Source organism: Lipotes vexillifer, unplaced genomic scaffold (genome assembly GCF_000442215.2).
Source record: "Lipotes vexillifer unplaced genomic scaffold, Lipotes_vexillifer_v1.1 scaffold2238, whole genome shotgun sequence".
NCBI classification, from domain to species: Eukaryota; Metazoa; Chordata; class Mammalia; order Artiodactyla; family Lipotidae; genus Lipotes; species Lipotes vexillifer.
Genome location: NW_006792205.1, coordinates 78,406 through 95,362, shown reverse-complemented (window position 1 = coordinate 95,362; position 16,957 = coordinate 78,406). Strand labels below are relative to the sequence as shown.

At 36.6% G+C, this 16,957-nt stretch overlaps 1 pseudogene; it reads left to right on the top strand.

The window, feature by feature from the left end:
* Positions 1-15,864: 15,864 nt before the first annotated feature.
* LOC103087506 (high mobility group protein B1 pseudogene) lies at positions 15,865-16,501 on the top strand (annotated as a pseudogene).
* Positions 16,502-16,957: the final 456 nt, after the last annotated feature.

Sequence of the window (16,957 nt, the reverse complement as noted above, 5' to 3'; positions counted from 1 at the left end):
AATTTCAATGCTTTACCTCAGGAAATAGCAAGCTTGACTGCTTATAGGCAGAAGACAGTTTCCCGCCTCTGCAAAGATGTTCAACATCACTAATCATCAGGGAAATGCAAATAAAAACCACAATGAGACATCGCCTCACACCTTTCAGAATGACTGTCATCAAAACAACACAAATAACAAATGTTGGCAAGGACGTGGAGAAATGGGAACACTTGTATGCTATTGGTGGGAATGTAAATTGGTGCAGCCACTGTGGAAAACAGAATGGATGTTTCTTAAAAAGGTAAAAATAGAACTACCATATGACCCAGCAATTCCACTCCTGGGTATATATCTGGAAAAAACTAAAACACTAATTCAAAAACATACATGCACCCCAATGTTCATAGCAGCATTATTTATAATTGCCAAGGTATGGAAGCAACCTAAGTGTCCATTAACAGGTAACTGGATAAAGAAGATGTGTGTGTATATATATATATATATATATAAATGGAACAGGATAGAAAACCCAGAGATAAACCCACACACCTATGGTAAACTAATCTATGACAAAGGAGGCAAGGAGGCAATGGAGAAAAGGCAGACTCTTCAATAAAATGTGCTCAGAAAACTGGACAGCTACAAGTAAAGAATAACATTAGAACACTCCTTAAGAACATACACAAAAATAAACTCAAAATGGATTAAAGGCCTGAATATAAGACCAGACAGTATAAAACCCATAGAGAAAAACATAGGAAGAACAATCTTTAACATAAAACACAGCAAGATCTTTTTTGACCCAACTCTTAGAGTAATGGAAATAAAAACAAAAATAAACTAATTGGGCCTAATGAAACTTAAAAGCTTTTGGACAGCTAAGGAAACAATAAACAAGGTGAAAAGAAAACACTCAGATTGGGAGAAAATACTTGGAAATGAATCAGTGGACAAAGGATGAATCTCCAAGATATATAAACAGCTCATGCAGCTCAATAAAAAACAAAACAAACAACCCAATCCAAAAATGGGCAGAAGACCTAAGTAGACATTTCTCCAGAGAAGATATACAGATTGCCAACAAACACATGAAAGAATGCTCAACATAATCAATCATTAGAGAAATGCAAATCAAAACTACAATGAGATACCATCTCACACCAGTCAGAATGGCCATCATCAAAAATCTACAAACAATAAATGCTGGAAGGATATGGAGAAAAGGTAACCCTCCTGCACTGTTGGTGGGAATGTAAATTTATACACCCACAATGGAGAACAGTTTGGAGATTCCTAAAAATCAAAAAATTGAACTACCATATGACCCAACAATCCCACTACTGGGCATATACCCTGAGAAAACCATAATTCAAAAGGAGCCATGTACCAAAATGTTCATTACAGCTCTATTTACAATAGCTAGGACATAGAATCAACCTAAGTGTCCATCCACAGATGAATGGATAAAGAAGATGTGGCACATATATACAATGGAATATTACTCAGCCATAAAAAGAAACAAGACTGAGTTATCTGTAGTGAGGTGGATGGACCTAGAGTCTCTCATACAAAGTGAAGTAAGTCAGAAAGAGAAAAACAAGTACTGTATGCTAACACATATATATGGAATCTAAAAAAAAAAAAAAAGTCATGAAAGTCCTAGGGGCAAGATGGGAATAAAGACACAGACCTACTAGAGAATGGACTTGAGGACACGGGGAGAGGGAAGGGTAAGCTGGGACAAAGTGAGAGAGTGGCATGGACATATATACACTACCAAACGTAAAATAGATAGGTAGTGGGAAGCAGTCGCATAGCGCAGGGAGATCAGCTCGGTGCTTTGTGACCACCTAGAGGGGTGGGATAGGGAGGGTGGGAGGGAGGGAGATGCAAGAGAGAGGACATATGGAGACATATGTATATGTGTAACTGATTCACTTTGTTATAAAGCAGAAATTAGCACACCATTGTAAAGCAATTATACTCCAATAAAGATGTTTAAAAATAAATAAATAAAGTTACATGGCATTTTCCAGGTATGAGGCAACATGATAGCATGGAGGATACAAAAATGAAAGAATATGTGTCTCCTAGTAATGTTTTCCAAGATATTAGTGTTATTATGTATGAAAAAAAAAACAAACAAAAGAGAATGTGTTCTTATTTGTAAGAAATAGACTTATTTAATATCAGACTGTGAGTCTTTCTTGTGGACCAATTTTAAGGTCAGGGGTTATTCCTATATTTAGAACAAATAATCAATCCATAACTGAGCAGTGGAAGGACCATTGTGAAGCTAAATGGTCTATGAGAAGTCAGATAAACAGAGATGTGTTTAATTTTCTCTGATATTAGCAGGCAGTTTTTTCATTTGTTTCTGAAAAATTTTCCCCTCCATCTCATTTTGTTTTTATTTTCTTCCTATTATAAGGATGGAAAGAAGAAAGAAAGTATTAAAAACAAAGAATAGCTAAAGGACGGCAGATATTTGGAAAAAAAAAAAAAAATGTTCAGCAGTATTAACCATACGGTGGCCAATACTGTGAGAGCCTGGTCTAAATCCCTGGGTCCTTCTTACAATTATTTTACACTTAACCATCAATATCCTCAAGCTTTTGTAGCTCATACTGGGGGCCTTCAGTGAATGCTACAGCTGCAAGATTTTCAAAGGAGCCAGAATTTCCTGAGACGTTTATTACTTTGGAGACAGCTCATGGCCAATGTCTGGCCTATCAGGAGGAAGGAAGTCTGACTTCCTGGCCTGAGTCTAGTTTACACTCCAGAGTACCTTAAGAGACAAGTCTGGACATTACCTCAAATCATGTCCTCCCTTTCCCCAGGCTGCTTTCTTAACTCTATTACTAACTTTTCATGGAGCAATTCTTACTAATCATTTAAACTCAAATATTAGGGTTTATTTCTGGGAGAACCAAATAATGAAACACACAAACACACATAAGAATTTTTCACAGTGAACCTCACTAATAGTAGTAAAAATAACATGCATTTTCATAATTAAGTCTATGGTTAGCTAAAACAAATACTTATCATTTAAAGTGTGTTTCCAGATACCTATGCAGAGAAGAAAGATGAATAATTTTTATTTTTCATACCTACCACTATTAATTAAAAATGGATGTCTGGAATATTATATAGGATGATGGACTTAAAAGGATTGTGGAGAGAGGTGGAAGATGGCAGAAGAGTAAGACACAGAGATCACCTTCCTCCCCACAGATACATCAGAAATATATCTACACATGGGACAACTCCTACAGAACACATACTGAATGCTGGCATAAGAACTCAGACCTCCCAAAAGGCAAGAAACTCACCAAGAACCTGGGTAGGGCAAAAGAGAAAAGAATAAACAGAGACAAAAAACAGAGAAGGGACCTGCACCAGTGAGAGGGAACTGTGAAGGAGGAAAGGTTGCCACACACTAGGAAGTCCCTTCATGGGCAGAGACTGCCGGTGGCAAGGAGGGAAGCTTCAGAGCTGCAGAGGAGAGCACAACATCAGGGGTGCAGAGGGAAAAGTGGAGAGATTCCCGCACAGAGGATCGGAGCCGACCGGCACTCACCAGACCGGGAGGATTGTCTGCTCACCTGCCGGGGCAAGCAGGGCTAGAAGCTGAGGCTTGGGCTTTGGTCAGAGCACAGGATGAGGACTGGGGTTGGTGGTGTGAACACAGCCTGTAGGGGGTTTGTGCACCATGGGTAGAAAGAAGGGAGTCTGGGGAAAAGCCTAGACCTGCTGAAGAGGCAAGAGACTTTTTCTTCCATTTTTGTTTCCTGGTGCGTAAGGAGAGGGGATTAAAAGCACTGCTTAAAGGAGCTCCAGAGACAGGTGCAAGCCACAGCTAACAGCGCGGACCCAGAGACGGGCATGAGACAGCTGCCACCATCAAAAAGCCTGTGTGCAAGCACAGGTCACTATTCACACCACCCCTCCCTGGAACCTGTGCAACCTGCCACTGCCAGGATCCCAGGATCCAGGTACAACTTCCCCAGGAGAACACATGGCGCGCCACAGGCTGGTGCAACGTCATGCCGGCCTCTGCAGCCACAGGCTCACCTGACACTCCATACCCCTTCCTTCCTCCAGCCTGAGTGAGCCAGAGCCACCAAATCAGTGGCTCCTTTAACCCCGTCCTGTCTGAGGGAAGAACAGATGCCTTCCCGTGACCTACATGCAGAGGCGGGGCCAAGGCCAAAGCCAAAGCTGAGCCACAGAAGCAGTGCAAAAAAGAAGACAAAGGGAAATCTCTCCCAGCAGCCTCAGGAGCAGTGGATTAAATCTCCACAATCAACTTGATGTACCTACATCTGTGGAATACCTGAATAGACAACGAATGATCCCAAATTGAGGAGGTAGACTTTGAGAGCAAGATTTATTATTTTCTCCCCTTTTCCTCTTTTTGTGAGTGTGTATGTGTATGCTTCTGTGTGAGATTTTGTCTGTATATCTTTGCTTTCATCATTTGTCTTAGGGTTCTATCCATCTGTTCTGTTTTCTTTTGTTTTGCTAAATTTTTTTCTTAATAATTATTTTTTTTAATTTTAATAACTTTATTTTATTTTATTTTATTTTATCCTCTTTCTTTCTTTCTTTCTTTCTTTCTTTCTTTCTAATTTTTCTCCCTTTTATTCTGAGCTGTGTGGATGAAAGGCTCTTGGTGCTACAGCCAGGAGTCAGTGCTGTGCCTCTGATGTGAGAGAGCCAACTTCAGGATGGTGGTCCACAAGAGACCTCCCAGCTCCACATAATACCAAAAGGCGGAAATCTCCAAGAGATCTCCATCTCAATGCCAACACCTAGCTTTACTCAACGACCAGTAAGCTACAGTCCTGGACATCCTATGCCAAACAACTAGCAATACAGGAATACAACCCCACCCATTATCAGAGAAGCTACCACCAGGAAGCCTACACAACACACTGAATCAACTTTAGCCACTGGGAACAGACACCAAAAACAACGGGAACTACGAACCTGCAGCTGGCAAATAGGAGACCCAAACACAGTAAGATAAGCAAAATGAGAAGACAGAAAAACACACAGCAGATGAAGGAGAAAGACAAAAACCTACCAGACCTAACAAATGAAGAGGAAATAGGCAGTCTACCTGAAAAATGAATTCAGAATAATGATAGTAAACATGATCCAAAATCTTGGAAATAGAATAGAGAAAATGCAAGAAACATTTAACAAGGAACTAGAAGAACTAAAGATGAAACAAGCAATGATGAACAACACAGTAAATTAAATTAAAAATACTCTAGAAAGGAGCAATAGCAGAATAACTGAGGCAGAAGAACAGATAAGTAACCTGGAAGATAAAATAGTGGAAATAACTACTGCAGAGCAGAATATAGAAAAAAAGAATGAAAAGAACTGAGGACAGTCTCAGAGACCTCTGGGATAACATTAAACAAAACAACATTAGAATTATAGGGGTTCCAGAAGAAGAAGAGAAAGAGAAAGGGACTGAGAAAATATTTGAAGAAGTTATAGTTGAAAATTTCCCTAATATGGGAAAGGAAATAGTTAATCAAGTCCAGGAAGAACAGAGAGTCCCATACAGGATAAATCCAAGGAGAAACATGCCAAGAAACATATTAATCAAACTTTCAAAACTTCAATACAAAGAAAACATATTAAAAGCAGCAGGGGGAAAACAACAAATAACACATAAGTGAATTCCCATAAGGTTAACAGCTGATATTTCAGCAGAAACTCTGAAAGCCAGAAGGGAGCAGCAGGACATATTTAAAGTGATGAAGGAGAAAAACCTGCAACCAAGACTACTCTACCCAGCAAGGATCTCATTCAGATTTGATGGAGAAATTAAAACCTTTACAGACAAGCAAAAGCTGAGAGAGTTCAGCACCACCAAACCAGCTTTACAACAAATGCTAAAGGATCTTCGCTAGGCAAGAAACACAAGAGAAGGAAAAGACCTACAATAACAAACCGAAAACAATTAAGAAAATGTGAATGGGAACATACATATCAATATTTACCTTAAATGTAAATAGATTAAATCCTTCTACCAAAAGACACAGACTGGCTGAATGGATACAAAAACAAGACACATATATATGCTGTCTACAAGAAACCCACTTCAGACCTAGAGACACATACAGACTGAAAGTGAGGGGATGGAAAAAGATATTCCATGCAAATGGAAACCAAAAGAAAGCTGGAGTAGCAATTCTCATATCAGACAAAATAGACTTTAAAATAAAGACAATTAGAAAGAGAAAAAGAAGAACACTACATAATGATCAGGGGATCGATCCAAGAAAAAGATATAACAATTGTAAATATTTATGCACCAAACATATGAGCACCTCAATACATAAGGCAAATACTAACAGCCATAAAAGTGGAAATCAACAGTAACACATTCATAGTAGGGGACTTTAACACCCCACTTTCGTCACTGGGCAGATCATTCAAAATGAAAATAAATAAGGAAACACAAGCTTTAAATGATACATTAAACAAGATGGACTTAATTGATATTTATAGGACATTCCATCCAAAAACAACAAAATACACATTTTTCTCAAGTGCTCATGGAACATTCTCCAAGATAGATCATACCTTGGTTCACAAACCAAGCCATGGTAAGTTAAAGAAAATTGAAATTGTATGAAGTATCTTTTCTGACCACAATGCTATGAGACTAGATATCAGTTACAAGAAAAGATCTGTAAAAAGTACAAACACATGGAGGCTAAACAATACACTACTTAATAATGAGTAATCACTGAAGAAATCAAAGAGGAAATCAAAAAATACCTAGAAACAAATGACAATGGAGACACGATGACCCAAAACCTATGGGATGTAGCAAAAGCAGTTCTAAGAGGGAAGTTTATAGCAACACATTCCTAACTTAAGAAACAGGAAACACCTCGAATTAACAACCTATCCTTTTACCTAAAGAAATTAGAGAAAGAAAAACAAACAAACAAAAAACCCAAAGTCAGGAGAAGGAAAGAAATCATAAAGATCAGATCAGAAATAAATGAAAAAGAAATGAAGGAAATGATAGCAAAAATCAATAAAACTAAAAGCTGGCTCTTTGACAAGATAAACAAAATTGATAAACCATTAGCCAGACTCATAAAGAAAAAAAGAAAGAAGACTCAAATCAATAGAATTAGAATTTAAAAATGAGAAGTAACAACTGACACTGCAAATATACAAAGGGTCATGAGAGATTACTATAAGCAACTCTATGCCAATAAAATAGACAAACTGGAAGAAATGGACAAATTCTTAGAAAAGCACAACCTGCTGAGATTGAACCAGGAAGAAGTAGAAAATATAAGCAGGCAAATCACAGGCACTGAAATTGAAACTGTGATTAAAAATCTTCCAAAAAACTAAAGCCCAGTCCAGATGGCTTCACAGGTGAATTCTATCAAACATTTAGAAAAGAGCTAACACCTATCATTCTCAAACTCTTCCAAAGTATAGCAGAGGGAAGAACACTCCTAAACTCATTCTACGAGACCAACATCACCCTGATATCAAAACCAGACAAGGATGTCACAAAGAAAGAAAACTGCAGGCCAATATCACTGATGAACATAGATGCAAATATCCTCAACAAAATACTAGCAAACAGAATCCAACAACACATTAAAAGGATTATACACCGTGATCAACTTGGTTTTATTCCAGGAACGCAAGGATTCTTCAATATATGCAAACCAAACACTGTGATACACTGTATTAACAAATTGAAGGAGAAAAACCATATGGTCATCTCAATAGATGCAGAGAAAGCTTTTTTACAAAATTCAACACCTCTTTATGATAAAAACCCTCCAGAATATAGGCATCGAGGGAACTTCCTTCAACATAATAAAGGCCATATATGACAAACCCACAGCCAACATCATCCTTAATGGTGAAAATCTGAAAGCATTTCCACTAAGATCAGGAACAAGACAAGGTTGCCCACTCTCACCACTCTTATTCAACATAGTTTTGGAAGTTTTAGCCATAGCAATCAGAGAAAAAAAGGAAATAAAAAGAATCCAAATTGGAAAAGAAGAAGTAAAGCTGTCAATGTTTGCAGATGACATGACACTATACATAGAGAATCCTAAAGATGCTACCTGAAAACTACTAGAGCTAATCAATGAATTTGGAAAATTAGCAGGATAAAAAATTAATGCACAGAAATCTCTGGCATTCCTATACAGTAATGATGAAAAATATGAAAGTGAAATCAAGAAAACACTCCCATTTACCATTGCAACAAAAAGAATAAAATATCTAGGAATTAACTTACCTAAGGAGACAAAAGACCTGTATGCAGAAAAGTATGACACTGGTGAAAGAAATTAAAGATGATACAAATAGATGGAGAGATATACCATGTTCTTGGATTGGAAGAATCAACATTGTGAAAATGACTCTATTACCCAAAGCAATCTGCAGATTCAATGCAATCCCTATCAAACTATGACTGGCATTTTACACAGAACTAGCACAAAAAATTTCACAATTTGTATGGAAACACAAAAGTCCCTGAATAGCCAAAGCAATCTTGAGAGAGAAAAATGGAGTTGGAGGAAGCAGGCTCCCTGACTTCAGACTATACCACAAATCTACAGTAATCAAGACAGTATGGTATTGGAACAAAAACTGAAATGTAGATCAATGGAACAGGATAGAAAGCCCAGAGATAAACCCACACACATATGGTCACCTTATCTTTGATAAAGGAGGCAGGAATGTACAGTGGAGAAAGGACAGGCTCTTCAATAAGTGGTGCTGGGAAAACTGGACAGGTACATGTAAAAGTATGAGATTAGACCACTCCCTAACACTATACACACAAATAAGCTAAAAATGGATTAAAGTCCTAAATGTAAGGCCAGAAACTATCAAACTCTTAGAGGAAAACATAGGCAGGACACTCTATGACATAAATTACAGCGAGATCCTTTTTGACCCACTTTCTAGAGAAATGGAAATAAAAAAAAATAAACCAATAGGACCTAATGAAATGACAAAGCTTTTGCACAGCAAAGGAAACCATAAATAAGACCAAAAGACAACCCACAAAATGGGAGAAAATATTTGCAAATGAAGCAACTGACAAAGGATTAATCTCCAAAATTTACAAGTAGCTCATGCAGCTCAATAACAAAAAAAGCAAATAACCCAATCTAAAAATGGGCAGAAAACCTAAATAGACATTTCTCCAAAGAAGATAAACAGATTGCCAACAAACACATGAAAGAATGCTCAGCATCATTAATTATTAGAGAAATGCAAATCAAAACTACAATGAGATATCATCTCACACCAGTCAGAATGGCCATCATCAAAATATCTAGAAACAATGAATGCTGGAGCAGGTGTGGAGAAAAGGGAACAGTCTTGCACTGCTGATGGGAAAGTGAATTGGTACAGCCACTATGGAGAACAGTATGGAGTTTCCTTAAAAACACTACAAATAGAACTACCATATGACCCAGCAATCCCACTACTGGGCGCATACCCTGAGAAAACCATAATTCAAAAAAAGTCATGTACCAAAATGTTCATTGCAGCTTTATTTACAATAGCCAGGAGATGGAAGCAACCTATGTGTCCATCATTGGATGAATGAACAAAGAAGATGTGGCACATATATACAATGGAATATTATTCAGCCATAAAAAGAAACGAAATTGAGCTATTTTTAATGCGATGGATGGACCTAGAATCTGTCATACAGAGTGAAGTAAGTCAGAAAGAGAAAAACAAATATTGTATTCTAACACATATATATGGAATCTAAGGGAAAAAAAAAAAGGGTCATGAAGAACCTAGGGGTAAGGCGGGAATAAGCATACAGACCTTCTAGAGAATGGACTTGAGGATATGGGGAGGGGGAAGGGTAAGCTGTGACAAAATGAGAGAGTGGCATGGACATATATACACTACCAAACATAAAATAGATAGCTAGTGGGAAGCATCCGCATAGCACAGGGAGATCATCTCGGTGCTTTGTGACCGCCTGGAGGGGTGGGATAGGGAGGGTGGGAGGAAGGGAGATGCAAGAGGGAAGATATTTAGGAACATATGTATATGTATAACTGATTCACTTTGTTATAAAGCAGAAACTAACACACCATTGTAAAGCAATTATACTCCAATAAAGATGTAAAAAAAAACAGGGTTCTGTTCTCAATCAAACATTGGAGAGCCTGGTACAGAATAAAAGCTTAATAAGATATTTTCCAAATATCTACCTGTCAAATAATGATAACAAAGGCAAGGTGAAAATAACTTTATTTTTTTTTTTATAATTGTGATACTATCTGATGAGGTGTTTTTTGCTGTTTTCTTTTTTTTTTTTTAACCAACGTAACTGAGTATGCTTTTTCTCTTCATTATTACAATGACTTTATGTTAGTTTTATTTTTTTTATTTTTATGATCTCTATTTCCATAGGACTTTCTATTTATAAATACAGTACCAATGCCTCCTGGCAAGTGCTCATGGACATTACCAGGAGAGAAGGCCCTAAGTATTCTTCTTATACCCAGGGCCACTCAATTAAAGGACATATCAACAGATTCAGCTATTTTTCTAATTTTCTTATAAACTAAAAATACATCATTGCGTTGGAAAGAAGTATATTGGAGAATGTTTTCTCCCAAGGAAAAGCATTACAGCATCAAATTAAAAAGTTCTTCAATCAGAGAAAGAAGATGATGATCTATACTATTTGACCCAGAAATAGAGGTGCTGTAAAAAGGGTGGAACACTTAAATCAGAACCTATAAGTAGTGCCTACAATAAAGAAACTCATCACTCTTTTATCAAAATGGAAAGTCATTTTAAAATGTAACTTTGTGAACGATAATCAGTACTTGACTGTGGGGATATTGTGAAATTCCAACAAATCCTCAGTCATGATGCACATTTAAAGTTCAATGTCTTCTGTTCCTGAAACTTGCCTTTGTCCTAAAGGAAATCCGCTTTCTAAGATCTCAGTTATAATTGGTATTTCACTGATAAATGATAAGAAGACAATTGCAAATTCATAAATGCACTAATAAAGTATAAGTCCTCTGGAGTTGAATGGAGTCAGGTTCTCCATATTTAGATCTGTGTGACTTGGGAAAGTTATTTAATCTCACATGATCTAGATTCATCTTTGTCAAAATAGGGTTCGGATTTGTTAAAAGAACAGGGAGCAGGAGAGGTAAGTTATGAGGGAGAAGAAAAAGAAAGGAAAAAATACATTTCATGTCACCTAATAAGTGTAGAAGTGCCTAAAGTACTAAGGCTGAATCAACAATGATAGCGACAGTGAACATTCATTTAATTTTCAGATTTTATTAATTGTTGAAAATTTTAACATTTACACATACATGTACATATACACATTTTAAATTGAAAGCACCTGGAAACAGAAACTTTAAAAGAATCCTTCACTTTTAACTCATCAAAGGGAAAACTGCAAGTATTATCCACACAGCCAAATACAGAAATAAAATTTTAAAACTAAAATACTATATCACTACACTGCATTAATAAAGAGGTACATCAAACATAACAATCATAACAATAAAAATCAAAGTTTGACAGGATGTTGTAAATTGACAGTCTGTCAGACCCTGTAGAAAAATCAAAAGTTACAATATGCAGTATAAAAATTATAATCTAAAGCCAAGTGACTCAGAAATCAGGAAAGAAAAATATTAAAAAATGAAAAAGTGGGAGTTATAATATTAATACTAAACAAAAAGTTAAGGCGAGAGAGGAAAATCAGAATATTACCAGTATGGCCACTCATATTAAAGAAGGGAGCTCTTCTATTTTTTTATAAATTTATTTATTTTTATTTTATTTATTTTTGGCTACATTAGGTCTTTGTTGCTGCATGCGGGCTTTCTCTAATTGTGGCGAGTGGAGGTTACTGTTTGTTGTGGTGCACAGGCTTCTCACTGTGCTGGCTTCTCTTGTTGTGGGGCATGGGCTCTAGGTGCGTGGGCTTCAGTAGTTGTGGCATGCAGGCTCAGTAGTTGTGGTGCATGGGCTTAGTTGCTCCACAGCATGCGGGATCTTCCCAGAGCAGGGCTCAAACCCATGTCCCCTGCATTGGCAGGTGGATTCTTAACCACTGCACAACCAGTGAAGTCCCTGGAGCTCTTCTATTAAAAATATGTATTATGAATGTGTTCCACATCAGTATGGACAAATATATCAATAGGTACAATCTACAAAATTTGTAGCTGCTACATGCCATTGTGTGGTTTTACTATGACTCATTTACCTGCTTCACTATGTGTTTGACATTTTGCAGATATGTACACTGCACAATGTATAACAAACCATCATGTTGTATATCTTAAATATATACAATTTTTATTTGTTAATTATACCTCAAAAAAGCTTGAGGAAAAATAAATAAATAAAAAGGTACTGCTGTAAATAGGCCTTTAGTAATGTGATGGTGAGGTGTAGGGGGAGGGGAAGCATCCCATAATACCATGATTTCTGTCTCAGTCTTTCACTGATCCTGTGCCTCTGGTCTTAAATTTCACAAGAATTGTTCAGTCCTCCTCCATTACATCACCACCCATAGGTAGGCAGGGCAGGACAGCTAAAGTAGGCTGATGTTGGGTACTTCCCTTCCCCCAGTTAGTTAGGCCCTGATAGTACCCCAGCAGGTTAGGTTCTGGTTAAATATTTCCCTCTGAGGGCATGCTTTGTTAAGAACTGAGTGCTAGGGTATATTTCAGAATGGTTACTTTTCCCCTCCCCGTGCCAGAAACATGCGGCAAGTTTTCTGTGATATTCACTATGAGAACCTGGTTGAGCTCATAGAGATATATCTCACAATATTGTGGGGACATCTCTATGACTGGGTACCCGTGGAGTTTTAACTCTTAGACTTGATCACACTGAGCCTCCAGCAATTCTTCAGTTACAGTTCAGGTTTTCCTGCTCAGGCACTTTTTCCCAAGGAGTTTTCTGCTCACCTAGGTGTCTCTGTTCCAGAAAGACATAGTCCCCATATTTACCAATCTCTCCAATCTTAGGGGTAGGGGTTTTTCCCGTGTCCTCCATTCTTATGGATCCAGGAAGAGTTGTTGATGTTTTGGTCTGTTTAGCTTTTACTTTTTAGAACGAAGTAGCTTTTCAAGCTCCTCAAATGTGGAACCAGAAACTGGAAGTCACCAAGATACTTTTGAATGAAAAGTCTGCATTGCAACTAAATTTTAAGAGCCTTAACACTGTTGAATCTTACATGTTACCCCAAAATATAACACCTCAGCGTATTAAATATCTTAGCTGAAAGAGTTTAAGACAATTAAAATGTCAGAGGAAGGAAGCCTACTCTGACCTAACACCCTCCCTTCTTCCTTGAAACAGGTCATAAAATTCCAATGAGAAATATATCCTCTCTGTACCAGGAGGAAATTAGACATTCTTATTACTAGAAAAGGAAAACTCAGAGTAAAAAAATCTGTTCAAACAAACCTTGTTATACTAATGCTTATAATTTTAGTGACATTTTCCCCTATTTTATTAAGATATAGTTGACATATAATATTGTATAAGTTTAAGATGTATAGCATAATGTTTTGATATATGTGTATATTGTGAAATAATCACTTCAATAAGTTTAGTTAACATCTATTAGCTCACATAGTTACAATTTTTTTCCTGTGATGAGAACTTTTAATTTTTACTCTCTTAGCAACTTTCAAATCTACAAAATAGCATTGCTAATTATAATAATTATGCTGCACATTACATCCCCAGAAATTATTTCTTTTATAACTGGAAGTTGTACCTTTTGATCACCTTCACCCAATTCCCCACACTTCACCCCCACCTCTGGCAGCCCTCAATCAATTCTACTGCTATGAGTTTATTTAGATTCCACATATACATAGGATCATACAGTACAAAGTGTAAAAAAGACAGATTCTTCTGTCTGACTTATTTCATTTAGCATAAGGCACTCAAGGTCCAACCATGCATTTACAAATGGCAATATTTTCTTCTTTTTTATGGCAGAATTACACACACCCATACACACACATACACACACACACACACACACACACACACACACACCATGTTTTCTTCATTTATTCATCCTTTGATAGACACAGGTTGTTTCCATGTTTCGACTCTTGCAAATAATGCTATAATGAATATTGTAATAAAGATATCTCTTCTGGATAGTGATTTCATTTCCTTCCAATGTATATCCAGAAGTGCTGAATTATAGGATAATTCTACTTTTAAGTTTTTGAGGAACCTCTATACTGTTTTCCATAGTGGCTGCACCAAGTTAAATTCCCACCCACATTATACAAGGGTTCCCTCTTTGAATCCTCACCAGCACTTGTTATCACTTGTATTTTTAATTGTAGTCATTAAAACAGGTATGAAGTGATATTTCATTGTGGCTTTAATTTAATTTCCCTGATGATGAATAATGTTGAGCATCTTTTCATGTACTTGTTGGTCGTTTGTATGTTTTCTTTGGAAAAATGTCTATTAAGGTCCTCTGCCTATTTGTTTGATCAGTTATGTATTTTTACTATTGAGTTGTATGAGTTCTGAATATATTTTTGTTCTTAACCCCTTATCAATTGTGTGATGTATAAATATTTTCTCTCATTCTGCAGATTTTTTTGATGCAAATTTTTTCAACATTTACTACAGCTAGCCCAAACCCCTTTGTCTTGTCAATTATTTACAAATTTATAGTTTCTTTGTCTAAAAGATATAAAACCTTCCTGCTCTGGTCACTTCTTCTGGTCTTCATTCTCTTGTGAAGGCTCCCATGTGCATGTAACAATTCAATAAAATTTATATACTGTTTTCCTATTAATCTGTCTTTGTTTAATTTTCGGATCTAGACAGAATCCTAACAGAGTCAAGGAAAATTTTTCTCCCCTACACTGTCCCAAGACTTTCAATTTTCATAATGAAATGTCATGTTAGACATAAAATTTTACATACATTACTCATTTCAGCTCATTATTTTTACATAATGAGACTATGGTTGTAAAACAAAAATATCCAAAAATATAAGGTCGACTAATTCATCATTTATTAAAATTGAGTACTACACAGCTATTAAAAGTCATATCATCAAATAATATTAAAAGAAGATATCACAAAGAGTTGAATAATAACTTTTAATGGGAGAAAGAAGAACTCTAACAATATAGTCTCATATTTTGACATATATTTATCAGTTATTTAAATATTTAATACAAGATATTTATTTGAATGAAAAAATTAAATTATGTCCTTTCCTCCTAGAAGCACATTACTAGTAAAAGCAAGTTGGAAAGGAGAGCTGGAAACTTAAAATTATTGATCAGTTAGAATATGTCTGTGTAGCACTGTGTTTTATACACCCAAACTTGTTAAATCATCATAATTATACTGTTAGTTATACCCTATCAGAAGACTTAAAGGATTCAGAAAATTTAGGGAACCAACTAAGTATGGATGAAGAAATTCTAGAATTCAAGCCTGAGTTTTTCTAGCACTTACTCCCTAGTTTTTTTTTTTTTTTTTTTTCTGTTAGACCAGTTCATAATGCAGATAATAGCCTTTTACAAGTGGCAGCAATTCCTGCAAGACAGTCTAAATCTAGAAACTGCAGCAAAAGATCTCAATTATTTTGGTTTTCCTTCAAGTCTGGGGATATTTTTCAGAGCTTCCCAACCTGTTTCTTCTTCTTTCATGGCAGACCCAAACAAGTGAAGTGAGCCTACCAAACTCATACATTAAGCTCCATAGAGACAGCGCCAGGGCGAGTGAGAGCCGGACGAGCACTGGGCAACTCTGTGCCTTGCAGAGGAAAAATAATTAAACATGGGCAAAGGATATCCTAAGAAGCCGAGAGGCAAAATGTTCATTCTTTGTGAAAACTTGCTGGGAGGAGCACAAGAAGAAGCACACAGATGCTTCAGTTAGCTTCTCAGAGTTTTCTAACAAGTGCTCAGAGAGGTGGAAGACCATGTCTGCTTAAGAGAAAGGAAAGTTTGAAGACATGGCAGAGGCAGACAGAGCCCATTATGAAAGAGAAATGAAAACTTATATCCCTCCTAAAGGGGAAACAAAAAAGAAGTTCAAGGATCCCAATGCACCCAAGAGGCCTCCTTTGGCCTTTTTCTTGTTTTGTTCTGAGTATTGTCCAGAAATCAAAGGAGAACATCCCAGCTTATCCAGTGGTGATGTTGCAAAGAAACTGGGAGAGATGTGGAATAACACTGCTGCAGATGACAAGCAGCCTTAGGAGAAGAAGGCTGCTAAGCTGAAGGAAAAGTACAAAAAGGATATTGCTGCATACTGAGCTAAAGGGAAGCCTGGTGCAGCAAAAAAGGGAGTTGTCAAGGCTGAAAAAAGCAAGAAAAAGAAGGAAGAGGATGAAGGTGAGGAAGGCAAAGAGGATAAGGAGGAGGAGGAAGATGAAGAGGATGAAGAGGAAGAAGATGATGATGATGAATATGTTGGTTCTAGTGCAGTTTTTTTTTTCTCATCTATAAAGCATTTAACCTCCCTGTACACAACTCACTCCTTTTAAAGAAAAAAATTGAAATGTAAAAAAAAAAAAAAAAAAAAAAGGATAGGTTGTAGGGTAAACTACATGATTTTTAGGAGCACTGGATTACTGAGAAGAGATTTCTGAGAAAAAATACCTTAGGTACCACACAGAGACATCTCATCTCATCCCTGTAAATAAAATCCTTTGATTTAACTGCATTTTTTTTGCAGTGCAAATGCTTTACCTTCTTTATGGCTCAGTCCTAAGTAATATGGGTAAAAAATCCATTTGAATGATAAATAAAGATCAGCTGTAAAGGAAAGAGAGTAAAGTTAATGGATTGGGAAGTAGAAAAAAAATATTTTAGAATATTGTTATAAAGGGATTGAATATGGAGATTTTGAAAGAAGCAGACAGAAA